Here is a 6,081-nt window from a genome sequence, read left to right as displayed (position 1 = left end):
CCAGCCCGCCCCCCCAGCGCCCCGCTGCCACTGGCGGCGCCGGGCCCTTGCCTCCTCTACTGCCACCGCTGGGCCCCGCCCTCCACCTCCTGACCAGGCCTCCTCCTCCACCACCGCTGGGCCTAGGTCTCCTCCTCTGCTGCTTCAGTTGGGCCCCGGCCTCCTGACTGGGCCCCCTCTGCCTTGGTCCCCATAGCAACCACATGGGTCGCTATGGTGATTGTTACACCACTGATGCAGTGTAATATACTTGCCGGCCGCGAGCTATCTGCGCTCCAGCGTGGAACGCAGCGGCTGTGTCACGCAGACCATTTCCCTATCAGAGGGGGAACTTCCCTGCGATCCACCGTGGAACGCGGAGATGACGTCACGGCCGGGTCGTCACTTCCGGGTTCGCGCACTATTTAAAAGTCCTGTGAACGCTATGGAAGCGTTCCACTATTGAGCTTGATGCCCTCCACAAGCCAGTACCCACACCAGGAGATTCACGGACCCCTCTCTGCTCTGGACGTTCCTCTGCCTCTGTCCTGTCCACAGGAAACCGCAAGTATCTTAGGTCATAAGGAGTCTGGACTGTGATACTGAACTTTAATCTCACTCAACCCCTTTTGGAACAGGGAGCCATTGTACTAGGGTCGCTTATACTGGCTATATTGTATACTCCTACTCTCACCAGTGTCTGTTCATCCTTTCTTCTAATGGAAACTGATTCATTGCACCCGCTTTATGTTGCTGACCTAATTGGGTTATGAGCTAAATAACCCCTGTATGGTCCATACCTTACTCTTAAGTTTGTGGCAGATGATGCAAGAACCCCTCACTCTCCTTTGAGATTGAGAGAGACGCCTGGGGTTCAAGCCTGATTGCCATACCCAGCCCTAATTTAAAATTGAGTCCGCAGCTGTGATCCTTTTCGCTATCGCAGACCCTGGAGCATTACATGCAGTCAGTGCTGCCATCTGTGTCAGAGAACCTTCACACTCTCTTCAGAGTGACACTCACTGTTTTTTTGGACCTTTCTGCTAAAAGTGTTTTTCCAGCTTTGCAGCCAAATTTGAGAATCCACTATATCTATGTCATGTGCTCCCATTCACACACCATACCTAAAATAATTTAAAAAAACATATTCTTTACCTTTTTAGTTATTTCTTAGTAGAATTACTAGATAAGGGACAGACTGGAGGGACAAGTCTGAGGGACAGCACATTAACATACAATGTACCACCCGAGCCTTGAGATCTTTAACCCTTCCTTAGGACAGATAATCCTGCACATCTGGTTAACAACTGATAATGAAATCTGCCAACAAAAAGGGAGAAGTAAGTATGATAAGTAAGGTAAGCAACAATTTTTAAATATTTTTCTCAAAGTTATGTGACTGGGAACATGAAACAGATATATAATACTATAGTTGTAATCCCAATTTGGCTGCAAAAGTGATAATATACTTTAAAGTTAGGTCAGAAACGCTTTAAAGTTCTAAAGTGCCAGCATATACTATCATGTTATAACATCAGCATTGTAATAGGAAAACATACTAGAGCTGTTTTTGATAATGCAATCAATTCTTACTTGAAAAAAAACTTTTATGTGTGAGTGCTTATTGTTTAATGTTTAAACTGTATTATAGCACAATAAACTCAAGTAGTTAGGGCACAGGATACCCAAAAAAGGGAAATGACTCCAGAACAGTCAATACAGGCTTTAAACGGAGACTGGCAATATGTATGCATGGACTGTTACGCACAGCCAAGCAGCACCTTCTAGTATGAGCAGTCAGAACTTGTCCATCGGCAGCAGCTTGTACCCAGCTCTACAGGACATTACTCAGCAGCAAAGTCTTTCCTCAAGATGCTCCACACAGGCAGCCATCTTCCTGGTCCAATCTTTCTAGATGTACCCTCCAGCAAGCAGCATAAAATCCTCCAGGCCCTAAAGACACAAACCCACTATAAGCATCACCCTCCCCAGGTCTGGGAGACAAAACCCCTCCAACAAAGTCTTGTGTCCTGGCAACAGCCTGAGAGACAAGGGCCCTTCTCCAGCATATACTTCCCCAGCATGCACTGCTGCCAATAAACCTTCTCCTCCTTTCCAGAAAGGAAAAAGTATTCATAAATGGCTCACAGACACAAATATGGACATATTGGCATACAGTGTAAAATATGCCTATATTTGCTATACAGCCCCAACTGCTGCGTTTTCAGTCCATAGGAATGTATGGACAGAAAATGCTATACACAGGTGTACATGCATACATGCCAGTACCAGCATTTACATGCACATGGGCGTAAGTTCTCAAACGCAGCAGTTGCGGTTCCCAGCCCCACAAATACAAGAGTATTTTACCCTGTATGCCAATACACCGCTATTAGCCCATGTGCATGAGCCCTAATATTTTTTCTTGAGCTACGGTTAACTACAGCCCAGCTGCAACACTAAATTTGGAATACAGACACTCCAACTTATAGCAGGGGCCTGACATATATTTAAAAAATACATTAAAAATCCTCATATAAAGTTGAAATCTCAGAACATGTATGGCAATTGCAAGGCAAATCCAAATTGTAACTTTATGCACAAACAAAAAGAATAGAAAGGGTCACCAGAGAAGCTATATACAATTCAATCCTTTCATTCTCTACACATATACACAGAATGTGGTCTTGTCATAGTCCTCTCACTATGACTTCACATGTACAATGTTCTGCAAATCCCCCTATTCTTCTCCTCTGGTAGCAACAGATTACCAAATTCCTAATGTGGCTTCTTCTGCTTCCTGCAATCACTGAAATATCCTAGATATACTGTATATCCAATGAGAGAATATCAGGTGAGTTGTACCCCAATGCAGTGACATATTTTAGAACTATATATGCCTATTGCCTAAAAGGTACTATCCCAGGGTAAACCAACCTCAGGCCTTTGACTGACTTGCAACGGAAGTGTAACTAGCATATGTCATGTCTACATAACCAAACGCCAACCCAATAAAACCCAGAAGACTCCATATAAACACATTGATATATTTAGATATATAAAGGGAACAGTAACATGATATGAACTGAACTTTTTTTTTACTTCCTGTTGTATTTGAGGTGCATAAAACAGATGCTTGGATTAAGTTTGGGATTTGCTGGTATTTTATGACTAGTCACATAGTTACCATTTTCCCTTTATTTTAATAGCTGAATGGAAAGGTTCAATATGTGTCCAGTGAATGATGAAACAATCCTGTTAAGTAATAAAATTTAAAGGAAAATATACTTCATAAATAGGTAGGGTTTATTTTCTTTTAACTGAACATTGAAACATATGGCTGTCATTTATCGCATGCTGGGAATATAGTAATAAAAATCATTGCAACACATCTGGCCTACTTACACATCCAGGACCTCAGTGAAAGCTTGGAGTAGCTAAAACTGAAATGTTGATCACACACGTCCATTCCTTAATGCTGCCTACAAACACCAAAGAAGAGTCTTCATGTTATTATTATCTCCTTACCTTAGCTGGTTTGCAGACATAGCTTAGTATTCCCTAGGTGAGACACAATACTTCCTCCAAGATCCAAGCCCAATTCTAGCTTCTTTGGCACCTCTGACAGATGAAGTTTCTCCCTGATTCTCCATCCCGAGAACAGCTTCCCCCTTCATTGGCAGGACAGATACAGACCCTGGCTGGGTCTGCATTCCTGACCACAGGCAGACTGCAGGCCTGGTCAGACAGCACATAAAACAAATTACATCACGCACACTTCCCCAGACAGGAGGCCCGAAGAAAAGAGAGTCTCACAAAATTCAGCCCCAAGTGTCCTCAACCAGCATGCACCACTGGCCATGAACCTCCTAGTACTTGGCTAGGGAGACACACCTACTCACAAGTTTTGGCTGCTCTGCTCTGTGACAATGTTCTCCCCAGCACAGGTAGATGCAAATAATAACAGAAAGCTTAAAGGCAACCAAACCAAACAGACTATCAAATCAGCTAGATTGGCTACAGTCCAGCTACAGTCCAGCAGAACTAATTTTAAGGAGTCACCCGGCTTAGGGCAAGGTGGCTACACTTTTATAGTACATTTAATAGATTTGGTTCCAAAAGAGGGTCAATTACTCCAAATTAGGGACAGTTGGGAGGTATGGAGTACAGCTACTCAACTGAAATATACAAAAGGAGGACAAGCACAAACACCATATAAGTTATCTAACTTTACTAGTAGAAAATGCACAAACGTTCCTCAGTGGTTACCCCTAACACATTTATATCAGACTTGACTTGGATTCTTCCACGTATGCTAGGGGGGTCAGGGGACATTTTGGCAACAGCATGCCACCACTCACTAGAATGTAGGCAATGCACTTGCCTCCATGTCGTGTCAGGGCTTCCCACATGGCATCTCCATGCATGTTGAGGCAACTTTGCAACTTTCTGGGAGCGCTGAGCCATACCTTTCCTGAAACTTTTGCTTCTGGGTGACACCCACCTGTTGCCACCTGTTGATGAGTTTTTTCCTCAATTGAAGCTCGTTGGCTTTTCCACTCCCTGTCAGCAGGGACAGTAGCAATTCTGACCACCATTGTTTTGGCCATGCTTCATGTACAGCAATTTTCTCAAAGGCAGTTAGAAAAACTTTCTGTCAGGCACCAGAGCACCTCTGGGTGGCACTGTTGAGCTGCAACCTGATCCTGCAGTTCCAGTGCTTGCCTGCAGGGGTCTGCCAAAAATTAGTGTCCACCTGGTGCTGCTCTGGGAGGGTATTTAACCTCTCCCTGCTGTGAGACCTGTGCCACAGTATTGTTGCCATATCCTGTTTTCTGTTTCTGCCTTGGACCCTGACTCCTGACCCTCAAGTATCCTGTTTCTGCCTTAGACCCTGACTGCTGACCCACCAATATCCTGTTTCTGCCTTGGACCCTGTGTGGTCACATATTCAGTTCACCAGTAAAGGTACCTGCACGTGGTGTTGGGACACCCGTGCTCGGTATCGTGACACTTTTACATCATCAGTTGGTAACATCTTTTACACAAAGTCGGCTGGTCTAATTTTACCAATGATGTTACGGGTAACAGCACAGCCATTGCTTCTTTCATGACAAGAAGAGATGGCCTGGCTCTCTCTATACCTTGGGTCACCACTGCTAAATGATGTCTCACCAGTCTATGGCAGATTCCCAAACTGATGGATTCTGTTTGGGCAGATGTGGGGCTTGCTCAGAGCATGAAATCTCCTCCAGGCACATATTTCTTGCTCTCATTTTAGTGATGACTTTTTTTTGGGAGCCCCATATTGCAGACATACACCCACAAAGTCCACAGAGATTTTCACCTGATCCAGCAAAATGGTGCGCTTTCACTTTAAGGGCTGCTATACTTTTAACTCTCACCGATACACAAAACACCTGACAAACACAATGTGCTGTGCCTTTCAATTGGTACTTGTAAGGCAATGCATATACAGTTCATCAGGAGAGAACTCTCAGCAGGGATCAGCAGACTCCACCATTTTATGCCTGCAACCTCCACCATTTGTGAGATTTAGCTTGAAATGGAGAGCTTTCGAGAAACTCAGTCCACACTGGAAAGTACATTTTAGAGCTCCTGTCCACTTTTTACATCAACAAAACACATTTTTAACAGAGTTTTCGTTTCAAAGGGGATCTCTGCACAGATACAAAGTACAACTTTGGTCTCCTGGCTTTTTGGTCTGCTTAGAGTGGAGAGAAGAGACATGGGCGAGAGCACAGAAGACATTCTAAAGGGATTAAAAAAGCAAGACTTTATTTTAAAACATAAATAAATGTGTCTTTGGAGAATGTTCATTGTGTAGATGTGTATAAGGAGAGAAAAGCTGAGGGTTTTGTGTCACTTTAACACATCCAAAATGAAGAAAAAAATGTATTTATCCGAACCCGATTTGCAAAAAGGAATTTACTTTCAAACCCGAATCCGGAAAAACGAAATAACGAAAAGTCAAAAAAGAAACAAAACTAAACACAATTTTTTGCCAGTTTACATGTCTAACAGAGCCTTTCCACAGCTGGGAAGAATCCCGACACTATTGTCGGGATCCACCCAGCTGCC

This window comes from Nanorana parkeri, unplaced genomic scaffold, assembly GCF_000935625.1.
Source record: "Nanorana parkeri isolate BGI_ZX_2015 unplaced genomic scaffold, ASM93562v1 scaffold65, whole genome shotgun sequence".
Classification (NCBI taxonomy): Eukaryota; Metazoa; Chordata; class Amphibia; order Anura; family Dicroglossidae; genus Nanorana; species Nanorana parkeri.
The sequence above is the reverse complement of the archived record's forward strand: the minus strand, read 5'-3'. Positions refer to the sequence as shown.